Source organism: Phragmites australis, chromosome 18 (genome assembly GCF_958298935.1).
Source record: "Phragmites australis chromosome 18, lpPhrAust1.1, whole genome shotgun sequence".
In the NCBI taxonomy this organism is placed as follows: Eukaryota; Viridiplantae; Streptophyta; class Magnoliopsida; order Poales; family Poaceae; genus Phragmites; species Phragmites australis.
In genome coordinates this window covers 6,796,961-6,816,567 of record NC_084938.1, presented here as the reverse complement: position 1 = coordinate 6,816,567, position 19,607 = coordinate 6,796,961, and the positions used below count along the sequence as shown (strand labels likewise).

Genomic DNA, 19,607 nt, shown 5'->3' with positions numbered 1-19,607 from the left:
CCGAAAAGATAGATTGCATTGCACATGAAAATAAATAAATGTATTGTTATTCACATCATTCCATACATCAACTGGAGTTTGTTGAATATGCTAAACATCATAATATGTCTAAATTGAGTCCTAAAAAGCCAAACATAAGTATCGCTAGCTAATCTTCATGAAGTCTCTTCTTCGTCTTGATGAGTTGGTAAGGAATAGATCCAAATAGAAAATTCAACCATGAACCTTTTCAACCTGCATGGACAACAATAATTTGAAAGAAAAGCAAGCCAAAACAAACATACAAAAGTTGAAGGCAAAGCTATTGTTTTTCCTTTTGCATCACCGATTGTCTTGTAGTGTGCCATGGCCTTACCAGAACCTCACTTTGTTCAATTGGAAAAGTAATACGCAGCTTCCAAATTTGATTACAAAGCTTAACACCATTAACTTCTGCATCTGGATCACAACTTGACAAAGTGCATATTCCACAGGCACTTTGTTTGTATATTTGGCGGACTTTAGTACACATATTGTACGCTCCTATATTGACATGTAAGCACATTTAAGATAAGAAAAGGAAATAGTTGTAACAGCTTTATCGGAACACTTCTATTATGCTTTCATACCGTCATTGCAGCAGGATGTGCCATTTTTGAACTCGCACGGCGTGGGATCTTATTTTGAGTAACCTATTCTTGCGCCTTGTTCTTTGTGAACTAGTGTTGGAGGAAGACACATCAATTAGGATATTTTGCAATAAGTACAAACTTTGCCATCACTATCACAAAGTGTTACATGCACATAAATAGGTTGAGCATAATTAAGGAAAGAGAAGCAGCTAGAAAGGCAATTGAAGAAACACCTCCAGTAATCAAAGAGACTCCTGTATTGGTTGACGACATAGAAAAGATAAACTCACCGATAGTCCAAGTTGAACAACTGAAGGTGCAGTGGTAGCTGAATCATTTCTGCATGTTTCATGTGATTATTTTATTTTATTATTTTCGGATATTTGTCTCCAAGCAATTTGGTGAACCTATAATATACTTCCTATTTTTGCACCTTATGTTTTCGATTTTATGTTTGCAAAATTTTCATTGACAACAATAGTAACGTCAAAATTTAGTTGGACCTAACACATTGCTTGTTCCGAACTACTGGAAAGATTATTCCATCTTTTGCTTATCATATGAATAATTTTTTTTCATTTATTTTAATGTTGTAGTAGTAAAAAAGAAGGAAAAACAAGGCATACGCATGGTTACCTCTTGGTGTTCACTCAGTGAGTCTTGTACAACTGCATCATTCAATTCTCTGCATATTAAAATACGTGTTAGCAAGTGTTTGGAAAGAAATAATGCTAGATCAAAATTTTGATAGTACCTTTCTTCTAGAATGTACAAGTCATAGATGAAAATTATCCTCATAAGTTTCTTCGCAATGCACCTACCAAAATATGTTTTAGATTTGAGGAAAACATTAATATGTAGGTTAAAAAGATTCTTTACCTTATATGATTCTCTATTAACATGGGATGATTGTTTTTGCAAATCTTTGATAATTTGATCTTGCTTTTCTATACGTTCCTTTAGCTTTCTCATCTCCTCCAAAACAATTATCTCTAATGGGCCTTCTACTGTAGTAGTATTAGTGTCCTTGAAAAGATGTGACTTCTTGCCATATGCTTGTTTAGGTACGGGAAGCAAACCCATGCCATGAACTTGTCTTAGTTTCTCTTGCCCCAATACTGTATGTAATGCATCACCTTCCCGCGTAACTTTTTCTTGATCATTTTTTCCTAAGTTAGACTATTCTTCCATGATTTCTTCCAACTTATCCTGCTAGTGAAAAATTACGTGCATAAGTACCCGCATATCAAAATTAGTCCAAAAACATGTAAACTGTGTATATATTTCCTACCACGTGCTCATTTCATTGTCCATCCTTATGTTTGTGAGTCGCTAGATAAACCTTCGCTCTATGTGGCTGCTTCTTCTGAGGATCAACTTGTCTCTAAAAAAGGAGATAAACAATATCAAGAAAATGTTAGAGATAAGTATTTAACAAAACAAGGTTACTCACCATGTCCTTAGCCCAACGAGCATAACTCTTTGTCCCCGCTCTATGTGTTCTCTTCATCGAGATACTTCTTTTGCTTTTCTCGCTTTGTGCATGTTAGAGAAGCAAAATACAATCATCTAATCAAACCATGTAAATTTCAAATAATCGTAAAATCATAGTTGGAGAAATAATGTATACATATTTGCACTCTTATTACCTTGCCTTTTTTTGACTTCCAATGGTTGACAAGGGCAACCCATTGATCGTCGTCAACATCTTCTGGGCACCGCCTATGCAACACAACTCTCTTCTTCTTAACATTAATCAGAGCTTTCTTTAGTGCGCCTTATATTGCTTCCAATGTCGCCCAACTAATTTTAGTATCCACTTCTCACATGATCGAGGATATAAAAACTTTGTTTGAAATAATGTAGTATTATAAAAAAATGTTTAAGCACAAGTTTGATGTCTTTTATAACTGACATGTAGTACTAGAATGAACAATGAATAGGAAGTATTGGAACAAGAGTTATTCTTTACAAGAACACTACATATAGGCATACCTTTACAAAATCAAGAATTGTTTCGTCTCCACCATTCCGTTTGGCTAATCTCCAATCCTTTTTGTCTAATGGATAGTAGCCTCCATTTCTTACCACTGTACGCAAAAATTGGCCTAGCACTCCACCTTCTCTCCCAATGGTTTGTCCAAACCTATTACACTTTACCACTATACGTTCTCCTGCTGGAAGATCCCAAACATGAGGTAAAATAGTTGTCCCACATTTCTGTACTTGACCATCTTCACCTACAAAATGTTTGAGAAGAACTAATTAAACTTTGGATCAACATAGATATATGTATATTTCCAAACTAGTTTTACATCTTTCTAGTTACAGTTGTACCCGAGACATTAAGATCATCATAATCTTGCTGCTCAACATGGATATCATCTTCTCGAATTGTTTGAGTTTCAATAGCCATCTCATCTTGTGGCAAAAGAAGTTCACTGTTATTGTGCCTTCCATTGGCATTTGAAACATTGATTCGCACCACATTCAACCATACACTTCTGTGCATTTTTCCTACAATCTGAACTGCTGCTAGGGATACAAGCATAAAGCATCCAACCTCGTTATTATATGTCTGTAGCACAAACACTGAATATCCACCTCTAAAAACATAAGCTAGCATAGCACTGATGACACCATGAGCACTAACATGAAAAATCAGTAAGTTAGCCTACGCTGTCATTCTGCTAGAATTTACAGTAAAACAGTAATGAGCTCCATAAGTTGTTCAATAAAGTTTCAATTGTCTATCTAAATATATAAAAAAACAGCTATACCTATTATCATCCAAACTACTGCAGTAATCAACTTAGCAAATGCACATGTTAGCAAAACAGCAAGTGCAAGCCAATTAGCTTGTGACATAGAGCATTAATGCTTCATAATTTAACCTATGTTTGTAGATACTGAATTATATGGAAGAAAATTAAGGGGAGTTTTCTTTTCCAAAAGCCGCGCGGGAAAAATCAGCCATCATGACTTATGAACCGGTAGTGATAAGGGTCATCACTGCCGGTCAATGGATTAAGCCGGTAGTGATGCCTTGCAACCTCATCACTACCGACTTAATCCACTAACCGGCAGTGATAGCATAACATCACTGTCGGCTGGTTAAATGAGCCGACAGTGATATCCTGGCTATATAAAAGTCGCCCTCTCCTTCTGCAAGCTCGAGCACAATAGAGAGGAGCTTTATTCTTGCTCGGTGGCGGCCATTTTTGCTCACCAGGATCTTGGTGGCTTCAAAATTTTGAGGAATCCTCATACCCTAGGTGTTCCAAGGTGTGTAACTTCCTCTCCAATCCATTTCTATTTGAATTTTATTTGCTAAATTGCTCTAGATTTTGAAATGATGGTGATGAACCTATGGCCATGATGTTTTGAGAGAATGTAGATGCAATTATACCTCATTTATGATATGGAAGCTTCAATTATGGTGGAAAGTGTCTTTATTATTGATTTACATTAGCTATATGTATGATCATATTTATTTTTGGTTTTTAATGAATTAGAAAATTTAGTCATGATATTAAGGTATATAGCAAACTCTAATTATATTTTTTATATTTTAATTAATTAGCAAGCTCCAATATAGAAACTTTAGGTATGAGCATATTTATGGCTGATTTTTAGTGAATTAGAAAAATTAGCCATGATATTTAGGTATGTAGAAAGCTCTAATTATATTTTTTCTATTTTAATTAGTTAGCATGTTCCCAATATGGAAACTTTAGGTATGAGTGTATTTATTTTTATTTTTAATGAATTAGAAAATTTCGCCATGATATTTAGGTATGTAGCAAGATACAATTATATTTATGTATGAGCGTATTTATTTTTCATGTTTCCTTAATGAGTCATAGATAAGGTGTTGAATAATAAAGAAAATTTCTAAGGATGGCACCAACAAATAGTCATTGGAAGCGGACGAGAAAGCATGTAAAAGGCGGCTCCTCCAACCTGGGCCAATTGCCGGTAGGAGATGATGAGGTAATTTATTTGTTGGTGATCGCAAAATGCTCTAGATGTTATGAATTTGGATTTACAATAATGATATAATTGTAGATGGACAGAAGATGGATATACGATGCGAGCTGTGTGAGCGCAAAGTACAAGAACGGTGTGGATTGTTTCCTGGTACAAGCTGCGATGCACAAGTCAAATACACAGTCCCAATACATGTGATGTCCATACGTCGATTGTGAGAACAAGAAGCAGTTCTCCACCATCCAGCAGATATATTCCCACTTGATGCCAAGGGGCTTTATGCCTTGCTATACCCATTGGACCGAGCACGGTAAAGCTGAGATCGTACAGATGGGATGTGAGGAATATAAGAAGCCCTTTGCAGAAGATGTGAGGAATATAAGATTTGGGTCGAGTACGGATGGGATGAATCCATTCGGCAACATGAGCAGTAGTCCTGTGACTCTATGTATCTACAACCTTCCTCATTTGAGTCATAGCACTTGGCCTGTGACTCTATGTATCTACAACCTTCCTCATTTGTTATGTATGAAGCGGAAGTACATTATGATGCTGGTGCTGATACCAGGGCCGAGGCAACCTGGCAACGATGTTGATGTCTACCTGAAACCATTAATGGAAGATCTAGTAATACTGTGAAATGATGGCGTGCAGGTATGGGATGCATACAAATGAGAGAACTTCACCCTACGCGCAATGCTGTTTGTAACAATCCAAGATTGGCCAGCCCTTGGCAACCTATCGGGCCAGACTGTCAAAGGCTACTGTGCATGCGTGCATTGCTTGGATGAAAAAGAGAGCTTGTGGCTGAAGAACAGCCGAAAAATGGTGTACCAAGGTCATCGTAAATTTCTTTGCAAGGATCAACCATACCGCAACAATAGGAGATCTTTTGATAGGAAAGTTGAGACTCAATCACCTCCTAAACATCGCACTAGGAGACAGGTATATGGGATGGTAAAGGGACTTAGAGTTGTCCTTGGAAAGGGACTTAGAAAGACCTAAAAGTCTTTAACTAAAATACACTAGCAAAACACATTAAAGCTTCCATATGCCATAGACAATTGACCAGGGGTCCACCAACCTAGCAATATTCATTTTCATTAACATAGTCGTCTGATTCTCCTTTATTATTTAACTAGCGTTTTACACCTAGATTATAGCTCCCGTACTGCACAGCAACCACGAGTGACAGACAAGGTCGAGGGACAAATCGTCCAAAGCGAAGAACAACACGATCATCGCCTATCTAGGAACCTACTTCTCCCTTTGATTTACACAATAAAGAAACATGCGTACCTAACTCTATTTCAACAGTAGATATATATAGTTTCAGCATTTTTTTTCTATTTACGAATACAAGGAGACCCACATGAACATCGCTTTCTCAACAATTTCTTTTTTCATCATATAGAAATACTTGTTATGTTTTCTTTTTTTCTCTCGGCAGATCATTTTAGGTTTTCAAGAGAACAATATCCTCGGAAATACTCGTCATTGTTGCTACTGTTGCTATAGCTATGGAGATGCACAGTGTCAAATTGAACGTATATGTCATATAGTACAATTTTTTCCCAAGTTAGGGTGATTTTTTTCACATCTGGGCTAAACGTGCATGACCCTTTTTCAAGTTATTTGATCCTTTGTCGGCCTGTGCATGCAGAGTAATCAGAAGGATATATGTATATATATATGTAATTGTAGGGATTGATGGCATCTTAAGAAAAGGTGTATTAGAACATCTAAAATTAATTGACTCTAAAAACTTTAAAAGATAAATCTATATCAATTTCTATCTAAATACTCTCTAGGTTCATCTACTGTGTCTACTCTACCATTCAAAAAGGTTTGCAACATATAGCTAATCCTAGCAAACTACTGTATGAAGGTAAATGTTGGGGATCGTTATTAAGGACCCCCGACGGCCCCTTGGCTTAATTAGCTCAGCCTCCTAAAGGCTTGCCCTCTCACACTACTACAAAAATTATTTTTAGAGGCGGGTGATAGCTCATTTTTACAGGCGTTTAGTGCATCCGCCTGTGATCAAATGCCTGTAGAAATAAATAATTTTCACAGGCACAAAAGTGACCGCCTGTGAAAATCTATTATCACAGGAGGTTCACTTAAGGAACCGCCTGTGAAAATAGGTTTCCACCTGCGGTTACTTAAGTGGACCGCCTGTGGAAATTGATTTTCACAGACGGTTCCTTAAGCGGACCGTCTGTGATAGTCGATCACTCAATCGATATTTTTTGAACCGAAAAAAAGCAAAAAAATTTTTTTGGACCGACCAGGAACCCCATGTGGTCGCGAAGTCACAAGTCACGTATTTTTTCGCACGAAATAAGCGCGCTATGCGGTTTTTGGCACTCGAACTTGAAACATGTCGGGTCGCGTGATCCCTCCCCGCCATCACACCAGAGAACGACAACTGAACATTGAGCATATGTAATTCTTTTGATATCTGTAACTTGAAACTTTAAATGATTATTTGGGCATCTAAATAACCTCAAATGAAAAACTTTTCAACTACAAAGTAGATCTCGTCGAGGACTACAATTTTCATATAAACTTTATCCTCATCCGACTTCGTATGAAAAAGTTATAAATTTTTAAAAATAAGCTGTCACACATTTTCAAAGGCGGTTCCATAAACAGACCGCCTGTAAAAATGTATGATAGTTTATCTTCAAAAATTCATAATTTTTTCATATGAGGTCGGATGAGGATAAAGTTTATACAAAAATTGTAACCCTTGATGAGATCTACAACTCTGTAGTTGAAACGTTTTTCATTTGAAGTCATTTAGATGCCCAAATAATTATTTGAAACTTCAAATAGTTATTTAGATATCTAAATGACTTCAAATAAAAAAACTTTCAACTACAAAGTTGTAGATCTCATCGAGATCCATAATTTTTATATAGATTTTTTTCCTCATCCGACTTCATGTACAAAAGTTATGAATTTTTTAATGGATGATCATTTCCAGAGGCGGTTCACATAAGGAACCGCCGGTGGAAATGACCATTTTTACAGGCGGTTCCTTATGTGAACCGCCTATGATAATAATAAAATATATTTCCACAGGCGGTCCGTAACTGCAGGAGGCCCTCGCCAATTGTTCAGGTGGTTTTTCAAATAAACCGCCTGTAGAAAATTATCCTAAGTGTCTTGAAAAATAGTTTTTGTAGTAGTGTCAAACCCTCCGCCTTTTGAAGCTCAGCCTCCCGAAGGCTCAGTCTCCAAGGCTTCAGCCTCCCGAAGCTTGCCCCTTCCGAAGCCCTGGTCTTCCGAAGCTCAGCCTTCTGAAGGCTCGACCTCCCAAAGCCTCGGCCTCCTGCTGCCCGGCCGGCTTCCCGGAGGTTACTGGGTGAGTCATCAGGCCTTAGAAAAAATCTGCCAAAAGGTAAGAACCAGTCGTACTTTGCCTACAAGGAGATCACCGGCATTAAATGCCTAGGCTAGTGGACGCCGCTCTGACACCCCGGCATGATGGTACCTATCCTGACACCCCTGACAGTGCGGCGCCGGGCCGCAATTAGCGATCGGCTCGCCCCCTTCTGGGGGCAGGCACCACGATAATTACCACGGTGGATATTTATCTCTCGACAGGATAGAAGGTAGTTATCCGGGATAAGGCTTAGTAATTTAGCTAGATCCTGGATATTTGTACATTATGATAACTTGTACACCAAGCTACGCATGACCCTATAAATAGGAGGCCATGGTCCTCTGGAAAGGGGGAGAACTAAAAAACAGAAACGTATCACAGTGAACGCTGTGGTACTCCTCCCAAAGTGATACATTTTGTATCATTAATATATTCGTGGTGTTCCTTCCTCTCAAACTTCGTATCCAAGCTTGAGTCTGCTCCTTAGAAGAAACTCTCGCCGTACTTGTTGGGGCAAGACGAACTCTTGCTCCAACAATAAACATGCAATGATAGATTACAACAAGTAAATACGGAAATGTAAAGATAGTAGAGAGAGCAAATTCGGCATAAGGGATTTTTCTCCCGTGGTATCGATGGTATAAACGTCACTCTTAGTCTACTTTAGAGCAGCCACCTAGGCTATAGCTCCCGAACGGCCCTTGAGTCACCTAGGTCTCAAGTAGGTTGAGCAATCAAACCACCAATGAAAGGCCTCACCATAAGTTTCTCTTCCGATCACTTGCCACCATCTTCATTGTGGAGCTCAGACATCAAGGCAAGGGTCTCTGTGTCCCCGTACAAGAGTTTTGCTCCCGCTCCACACCAAGTCGGAGGGTTAACAAGCTTTGAGCCACCAAGGCCAAAGGTGCCGGCTAGTCATAAAAACTCCAAAGTGCCGACGTACCACTTGGTACAAGGTAGGATCACTCCTTGATCCTCTCTCTAGGTAGCAACACCTAGCAACAAATCTCTCTAGGCCTATTAGCACTAATCAATGCCTAATTATGTGATTAATTGCCTTGGATGATCACTTTAAAAACTTTGGTACCTTGGATGTCTTCTCAACTATCTATAAGCTTCTTTGAACTCCAGTACACTCAAATGGACTAGTGAGGAGGTATTTATAGCCTCAAACATGCGCACTAGTCATTTCTCCAACAGTCACAAAAGACTGTTAACACTGAATGATCTGGCGTTAACAACAGTACAAATACCGGACCATCTGGTATGTACAACAGTAGCAAAGTAGCCGTTGGAACCACACTCAAGCACAATATGAACATAGAATATTCCAGTGTAACGTCGCACTCCATTACCAGACTATCCGATGTGTATACTTTAGCTAACCGAGCCACTCTTCTACATTGCTCATTGTCTGGCGTGTAGATCTTCAGGACACCAGACCATCCAGCATGTACAACAACGCCAAACTAACTGTTGATACCTTCTCCTGGAAAATGCTCTGATGCAACCATCCGGCGTGTACACCTTCCAGCACCGAACCATCCAACATGTAGATTTTCAATCTTCAATAGTTCTCTGGAGAAATGCTCCAGTGTGTATATCCTCTTTGACACCAGACCATCCGGTGTGTACAAATCTTCTGCACCCAAAATATTCTTCCTGGAAAAGGTTCCGGTGTGAACATCTTGCTGAGCACCGGACCATCCGGTGTAGTCTTCATTTTTTCCTCTGAGCTGAAAAATACTCCGATGTGTATAACTTTCAAAGCACTGGACCATCTGGTGTTAACAACTTTTCCTGAACTCATCCAATTTAAACTTTCTTGAGTTCGGCTAAGTTGGCTTCTTCATGTATAGGATCCATGAGACCTACTAAAGCATATACTTGACAAATATGTTAGTCACATTAACTATGTTATCATTAATAACCAAAATCACATATATGCCCTAAAAGAGTCATGTTCGCTACAATCTTCCCCTTTGTGGTGATTGATGACAACACAACCAAAGTAAGTGGCAAAACATAAATGATACCAAATGTAATGTGCACAAATAATGAATGACACAAATTTATGAAGTGCACACGACCTTACCACTTTGCTTGGATGCATGGTAAGAACAACCAATGGTACCAATTGTAAGGAAACTAATGATACCAATTGAAAGTGCACCAAAGATGCCAACCAAAGATGGATCAATTGTAAAAGAAAGATCCCATCTTGTCATACCTTGTTCTTATCTGCATTTTGTCTCCCTTTTTATTGTGACTACCATGGAGATAATTCTCTCTCTTTCTCCATCGCCATTATCTTCCTTGATCGACCCATGCAAGAACTCTTTTCTCTGCGTGCTTCTTGCCTTGATATCACTTGTAATCCTTCCATGCACACTTCTTGCATCATGCTTCTCCCGTTGTCAAAAATCTTCAACAATCTTGCATCAAGCAACTTGAACTTGTTTTGATCATCAAAATTCTCCCCATTTGTCTACAATCTCAAAAAGGCTACAAACACACGTTAAAATCAAGGGAAAACATCAGAGCACACAGGAGAGAGCTTCATGAACCACGATCCAATAATATGATACCACTTGTAGAAATCTAATTGAAAGAAATAATAACAACTGTTGGGTAAATGATAGCAATCGTAGATATGCAAGCCAACTTTAGGAATGCAATTGAAATTAGCTACAAGGATACCATTTGAAATGAAAACACATAGATCACAATTCATGAAACTCACATAATATGGTTTGAACTCCCCCTATATGCGTGCATACATATGATGAGAGTGAATCATATGCACAACTAGATAATATGACAAGATAGGAAGTTTAAGTCAATTATGCATGAAGGTAGCTTAAAAGATCAAATGAATTGGCAGTAATATCAATTGATGAATAAGCATTGCATACCTCTGGGGATTTATAGATTACTCTATGATATTACAAAAGATATTACTTACAATATATGTTAGTCTCAAAATCACAACATAGGATATGCTTCCCCTAAATGTGTGCAAACAAGTGTCAAATACTTGTGAGAGACATGCACTTGTCATTGATAACAATGGGGAATTATCCTATAGATTGGACTTATGACACATAAAGAAAAGACTTGAAAACAAGTGCCATGAAAAGAACCTATAACTAATAAACCATATAGATTGCTCATAGGTTAGAGAGAAACACAAGCAACCTACCATATAAAAAACCTACACTAGGCATTGCAAGGAAATGAAATATGCACATGCAATCCTAAACAAGGCAAATATATTAAATGCAAAAAACAAAATGCATGGACAAAAATCTAGCTACCATTACCTCTTTTAACTTTAGATGGGAATTTGGGTATATGATGATCAATGTTTTCATCAATGTATCCAATCTTGTACACTTAGCTTCTTGCTTGAACATTCACTTCACCTTGTGCGCCAAGTCTCCAAATCTTGAGCCATCCCATGGACTTCAAGTCTTCTTTGGAACCCAAACCAATTGGGGCCCCTTCATGTTGGTGATGATTTCTTTGGGCACCCAAATGGATTGATTCCACCTCCAATCCTTTCTCTCAACCATGTGTGCAATTACTTTACTATTGTCCTTTTTCTTGAGCTTGTAGTGGTCGCTCTTCATCTTGATCTTGTAGTTGGGCTTTGTGTAGAAGATGGAAGACTTGTTTATGAAGTCTATTATCTTCTTCTTCTCCTTGGTCTCCTTCTTGACTTGCTTGGATTGGAAGGACTTGTGACCTTCTTGATGACACTTAAAATATATCACGGTGAACCCCTCTGCAAGACTATTCACCATGTTGTCACGGTTACCTTGAGGAGGCTGGACATGATTCTTGGCCTTCAACCTTGCTAAGTCCTTCTTGAGCTTCTCCACTTATTGCTTAAGCTCGTCATTCTCTTGTGTAATGAGATTATTATATGATTCTGTAACAACATTCTTAACACATATCCCAAGCCTCCCCTTCACCGAAGCAAGCCCCGAGCTCTTCGTCAACCTCTAGGCCGGTCAGAGCACCTGGAGCCTATCTCCACATCAAAGCTTCACTGAAGCCGGCCGACCCACAAAAAAGCTTTCCACACCAAGGTGAAGCTCCCCAAACCATTTCCCCCTTGTTTCCCCCGAGTTCTTCCACTCTCCATGGCATAGAACCGAGCTCCCTAGCCATGGATGTCGATCCATGGGGCCCTAGTTTTTAGGCCCATGAATGTCACTCAAACCACCTAAAATAGGTTCTTCTAATCGCATAGAGTGTTTAGGTGCCAGCCTTAGCCAAAGTAATCACCGGAATCATCATCGGTGACCTCACCAAGTGCTCCCAGCCAAGCACAGCGGTCTGACCACATTTTCTAGCGGTCTAACCGCTATTCCAGGAGTCGGATGGCCCAAGGGTCCGGTCTGACCGCCAGACCCCGAATCTCTCTGCATGTTGGCAGTCTAACCATGTTTTCCCATGGTGTGACCGCCACTCCCGGTGGCCCATGTTGGCGGTCTAACCGTGGTCAACTCAGATAGAACTGTTTCACTGCAGTTCAGTGTTTGCTGAAGCTTGTAAAATTCGTAATAAAATCTCTGTAGCTCCAAAAATTATGAAACTAATTTTTTAGTTTCATAATAACATACTATACCTAATAAAATTGTTCCTAGACATAAAATATTTAATTAAAATTCTGATATAAATTAATTGGGTTAAGGCTTCATTAATTCACCGTTAATTCTTTACGAGTCCAAAATTAGTGAAACCAATTTTGCTAGTTTTCTTATGACTCGTTCTAACTAGGAAGATGTTTTCATGCATTATAAAGCATATTTTGTAGCATTTCATCATGCTTACCTTAGTGATCATCGAAGTAGAGAGTAGCGGGTTATCACGACGAGGTTTGTCGTTGATCCTGAATTGAAGAAAAGCAGCAGGGCAAGCATCTAAGCATATTGTGCCTATTATTTTGGATCATGTGTCATCTTAGTTGATAAATTATGCTTTATGTATGTTTGCATGTTAGTGAGTCGATGTCGGGTTCCATGGGTAGAGCATATTTTGATGCATTATTTCCCCCGCATTGAATTATTGATTATCTGTATTCTTGTAACCTGGGTTCAATATGACGTTGTATAACTTAAAAGTTGCTCATGATGCTTAGCAATGCACATGTCATTGGTAGAAGTCGAGTGGGTGAAATGTTTCATCGTTTGCGAGCATAGGCGTTAATTACTTTCACAATAATCATAATATTAGGTTGATGATGTTGGTTGGATGAGTTGTGAGAATGAGGCGAGATGTGGACGGTGCTAGGGATATCATCTGCCCTGAAGGAGTTCTTTGGGGTAGTTCAGGAGAGGAGCCTGGATGCCATAGACCGCTTGCATCATTTAAGTACCGTCCATCGGTGCAGTTAGCTTTAGTACTTTTTCATACTTGCCACATATCCGGATATGAGACGAGTGAGCCAAATACCTTTGCAGTTACAGATTTTTGGCATGCGAGTCGATGGTGTCAGGCATGAGAGGCCGGTTGGGGTATCCAGTTAGCTCCGAGAGTAGTTCTGGATGACCCCCGTACCTATCGGCGCATGATCAAACGGTTGGGATTTATTGGGAAAGGTTGACATGAGTACCCCTTGCATGGACTTTAGCTAGTCGCGCAAGCCGAATGGTCCTCGAATCGTGTGGGTCCAGGAGTACTCCTATAGGGTGTAAAATCAATTTGAATTGCCACGCTCATGGTTATCAAGCACGTTTGTATCCATTTGCATTGGTCATAGAGTCACGAATATGGGATGATATGAGGTGGTTTGGTATGTTGGGGCATGGTGGATATGGTTCTATCTTACACTTATGTTTATATTGGTTCCAGTTATATTTATGTTCAAGTTGTCGATTATAGGATAGTTTTGGTTTAGGTATTCTAGAGTAGGTGCTCACATGTTTATGCCAAAATTTGCTTTCGCTTATGAGGTTACTTAACCATGTGGCCGCTTTCTTGCTAACATCCAAATGCATAATCTTTAGAGTCGGGCTATTTATATGTGTCCAATATAGATTAAGTCTTACGAGTACTTTTGTACCCAATATAGGTGCTGGCTACTCTAGCCCCCGGTCGGTTGCTTTGTGGGCAAATGGCGCCACCGGTTTTGTTTCTTAGGTTGTTTTCCACTGCGATGTATAATCGTTTCGCTAGTTGAAACCTTGTCACTTGTTTTATGTCTCAACTTGAAAGCTTATAATCTTGTAAATCCTTTGTTGTTGTGGATATTCATGTTGTTAAAGGTGTGTGTGGGTAATAGCTTTTCTTGGAGTTACCAACGTACACATACTAGGACTGCCGGAATTGAATTCGGTTTAATCATCGGTGGTTTGATCTTTGTGATTAGATGTGGGTTAGCACACGACACGTCGAAAGACATATGTGGGCTAGCTCTTATCTTGTCAAATGATCGCCTTGGTGATTAATTTGAATTTAATTTGGATGGGTCCTGACGGGAAATCATTTGTACTAAAGCATCCTACTAAGTTGGGACTGATTCTCGTCATTCCCTCATATGGTTCTAGTTTGGTGCCGTTTGTAGTAATCTTTTCACAAACGGCTCCATATAATGGTATAGACTAGGGTGTCCCACTGAATTATTTTTGTAGTAGTGATTGCTTGCAAATGGCGAATGATTTGTAGCTCTTATGTTAAGTATCTACCATAATTATGGGTAATATGTTTACAGGGAATAATGCCATTGGTAATTTGTGAAAACTGTAGGGAAGGATAAGAATTAGACTCCAAAAAATTGTAGGCCACTCAAGAGAAATACTAAAGGGTTCTAAAACTGTCACACTTGTTAAATACTGTAGGGAAAGGATGGAAACTCTCTCTAGTAGTGGTTGCACTTCTGCAAGTTCGTGTATCCACTTCCAAGCACGCTTGAATACGAAAGAAAGTTTTTTTTTTTGACTCTGAATACGACAGAAAGTTAGTTGGATCACCAAACTCATATTTCTCTTTCTGACATTAATAGGGTCATGCACAATCAAACCAGAGCTTTACTTTGGGGGTTGTGATGAAGCCGTCCACGTCACAAATGATCCATTATCTATGACATTTTGGCTTCTTGTCACGGAATTAGATTTGTTGTAGTGAGGCTACATACAAATTTAGGCTTAATCACGTTGCCTGCATTGGCTTTTCAAACACACTTATTTCTTGCCTTGTTTATTTGTTATAAAATTTATATAAAAACATCATTTTTAAGCCATAAAACAATTAGTAGACATATTAATTGATAATTTAACACAAAATGGTGGGATTTAACTAGACCAGATTAATATATGCTAGTTACAGTACTCATTTAATCATACTGAACCAATCTTTGCGTGCATGTATCGACATTCTCTTTGCATGGAAAGAAATCAAGGAATTATTCCTGTCTCCACAACCAAAAGGTGATGAGTAAGAGGGACCGGGAAACATGAAAGGCAAAGGAGCTGGATGGGATGTAAGGCTGAGCCAGACATGGGTCAGTCAGCATGCATGGAGTATATCTCTTGCCTCTCTCATGTATGGCTCCAATTAGTAATATACTAGGAGAAACTGAAACACATATATCACGGATGATCGATGCTTTTGGTGTGTGCACACTCATGCACGTTGTAGTAATCGTACTTCGCTATTCTAAGACTTGATCGATCTTAGCTGCTGCTGCTTTGCATCTCTGCTGAATTCCTTGCTTGTCAGGGACTCAAGGATCGAGGAAGGTATGATATCTCCATCGATCGACATGGCAGTCAATGTCACCTCTTTAAATTTCTCCATTTTTGGGTTGTTGGTATATTTTGTTAGAAAGCATGTGTATAAGATTCATAGCTTGGAGTAGTAGACTTGCATTTGGAGCAAGATGCTGGACATAAGGCCTCAAACTCAAAGGTTGGGAGGTGGGGGAGGGCAAGCTTGCCCACTTTCGGCAAAGTGAGTATTTTTTAAGAACTAGGATGATATTAGTTTCACGCTTCTATTGAAAGCAAATAACAGGTCCATTAGAAAGTACTCCCTCTGCTTCTTTTTTCGAGACGAATTTTGGTTGAGAACGGGGTTTAAGTAGTCTATATATGAAACAAAGAGAAGGGTATAAGGAAATGATCATGGTTTCCATGGTGTTAATGCCTTAGGAATAAGAGAGAATGTTTTGGGGTTTGGGTGGGTGTTTAACTATACAATGTTAAAGATAGAGAAGGTAGATTAATAGCGGGGACGTCTATATGTCACCTGTGTGATTTAGAGGGGTTCTTACTGTTGATTAAAGTGTGATAAAAAGAGTATGAACACAATCCCACATAAAGACTTATAACCGCATAACAAAACGTAGTTGATAAACATGATCTTACATGAATGAGCCAACAGTTCATAAACAAAAGGACCATACATCATGTATAGAAACTGAATTGAACAAAAAATTGATGTAATGAAAGTGTTCTCAGATGGTTCTTAACAGCTGGCCCCAAAACACTAAGGTTATGCTCCTTAGCTGGTCATATCACACATCAAGAACTGAGCAAGATACTAAGATTTGTAGGATCGAATATGCGCAGAATACCCAATCAATGGGGATGAATGATTACATAAACCAAATTCACAGATTAATTCATCTAAATTGAAAAATAATTTAAACTCAGTATTCCACTCGAAACAGATTGTACATGCTCTAGTCAAAACGATTTAGAGAAAAATCCTTTGGTCCGATTTCCCTCAATTTTGGATAGAAGAAACTAGATTCAAATATGAAACCATATAAGAATCGAGTCAATCAGATATGTGGATCAAGAATTATGCCAAGTGGAAATAGACTGTATCAATCAGAATTGAGTAGATCAAAACCTAGCCGAGTTGACCAAAAAGCTACTCGAGATCAAACCAAAGTCACTCAAAAAATTTCCAGATCAAACACTAGATATTCTAGCAAGGTTTTGGATAGATTAAACCAAAATGAAACTAGCTCAAAACACGAAATTAATCGAAAACCAAAACCAGGCACACAGAATATAGAACAGAGAGAAAATTCTGAATCAGCAACTCATCAACTTAAAAACTTGATTCTTCATTGCACTGATGAATTTACAAGATTCCTGTACAAAGGATCCAACAAGGATTTCTACAAAATCCCAAAAATCCTAGATAGATATATTCTCTAGATCAAATGTCTTAATCTGATATCGTTCTTGGCGCACAAACCTTGCCCTGACCAAGACCCTCTCAATATATAGCCCTCCAAACCAACCTTGGTTTGGAAACAATCCTGGTCGTATCCTACCAAGTCACAAACCATACCAAAATAGTTCACCCATAACCGAATCCAACTCGTGCTCGAATCCAACTCCGACTAGCGATCAATTCCTTATGAGACTGGACTCTTCGACTAATCAGACCTTAGCCTGACCTTGCGATGTACTCAAATGACTCCATCATCCGAACACACAATCTGGTTGCTCAGGCTCGTGTATCTCTGCCCTTCTCCGCAGTGCACCTAGTTGCACACATGCAACCTAGCCTTCATGCACACTGCTCTCTAGCCTGAACGTCTCGTATAACATCCTCGATCACTAGAACCTTAGTTCCTCCCTAAACCTAGTTCTAAACCTTAGTTCCTTCCTTGAACCTAATTCTAATCCCCTCATCAACCAAGTTCACCTTCGAGCAACACCTGCACATGAATCAAACAACAAACGAGTACGAGTACATGTCCTTCCCGAGTTGACGCAATATCTTAGCAACTCATGAATATCATCCTAATGTCATTATGCTAAATCACTTTGCTCTGCTAATTTCATTATTCAAACCAATTTTTTATCATATAATCTCACAATCTCCCCCCTGATGTGAACATTGGTAACCCTGATGTGAACATTGGTAACCTCTTAACAGACATGATTTAATTTTAAAATCAAAAGCAAAGTGAAAAAAAATCCTCCTTCGACAAAAGTAAAAAAAAACTCTCCCCTTTGAGGAAATGAGCAACTCTCTCCCCCTTTGACAATGATTTCATCAAAAATTTAAAAGAGAGAATCAAATCTTTTTGTTATTTTTATCATAATGAGCATCGTAGATCAGCCACATATATAACAGATACTCAACCAAGCCACACTATCAAGAATATCTACACCAACCTATCTACACATGTAAAAATATATTGTGAGAACAATTTATCAAGTATAATTAATTATTTATTTGCAAGTCATGGTCTCGCAATCTCAACTAATTGAATCGTCAATTTATATGCTATCAAAAACATGGATACCAAAAGTATGTCATTATTTTGATTTTAAAAATAGCAAATATGCCAATTGTGTTGTCAAGAACTTCTCGTATTCTTTTGCAAGAATTATATGCACTATCAGCCTTATTCTATCCAACCATGCCAAGTCTATATCAAAAAGACAATCATAAGCTTATGACAATGGTTACGGTCATACACGACTTCTTCCAGGTTCATATCAAAGTGCAATGATAAGCATTCTCATAAAGAAGTGCGACAGTACATACTTTCTTGATATTTTACCTATCAACTATTATTCAACACTTTTTCATTTCTTTGAGTCTTTCACATATATCATTTTTATCAAAGATTAAAGGGATCAAGAGAGTTTAACCATAACAAGATTTAATTCGAGTTTGCATTCCAATTAAAAAGTCATGACAAAAACTACACAGTTACACGTATAGATATAAAAGTGCAAAAAACTCCCATGTAGCATAAGCATTGGTTTCAAAAGTCACATATGTATCAGATATGATGCTCATTATATTTCATTGTTTTCTCATTTTTAAACTCTGATAAGCTCCAAGATATAAGAACTCACACTCAAAACAATCTCATATGATGAATAATACCAAGTTCTCCCTAAAGAAAAACAAAACGAGAAGAATCCAAAGGTTCTGTAAAAATGTCTATCAATTGATGTTTAGTATCCACACTGAGAAGTTCAATGTTGTCTTTTTTAACATAATCTCTAAAATGAAATCTGATATCAAAGTGTTTAGTCCGTGAATGTTGCACAGGGTTTTTAGCAATACTTATAGCACTGGTGTTATCGCAGAAAAGTGGAACACTATCTAAATTAACACCATAATCTTTAAGTGTAGCAACTATCCAAAGATTTTGTGAACAACAACTAACAGTAGCTATATATTTAGATTTAACAGTAGATTGTGCAATAGAGAACTATTTCCTAGATGACCATGCAACAAGAGAATTACCCAAGAAATGGCATGTACCAGATGTACTTTTTCTATCAATTATTCAACCTCCAAAATCAGCATCAGAAAAGGCTCTTAAGCTAATAGATGAAGAAACACAAAGCTAAATGTCAAAACCTTGAGTGCCATGAAGATACCTGAGAATCCGTTTGACAGCTTATCGATGTGAAGCATATGGGAAGCTTGAAATCGTGCACATAAGAATATAGCAAATTGTATGTCTGGCCTTGAAGCGGTGAGATACAAAATTGATCAAATCATACTTCTATACTCTTTTTGATCAACTGGCTCACCATGTTCATCAGGATCAAGTGTTGTTGTCACTCCAATGGGTGTCACGATCGGCTTACTGTTTTTCATCTCAAAAT

General features: G+C 38.3%; 1 pseudogene; it reads right to left on the bottom strand.

The window, feature by feature from the left end:
- Positions 1-213: 213 nt before the first annotated feature.
- LOC133898508 (uncharacterized) lies at positions 214-3,123 on the bottom strand (annotated as a pseudogene).
- Between the last annotated feature and the right edge of the window lie 16,484 nt (positions 3,124-19,607).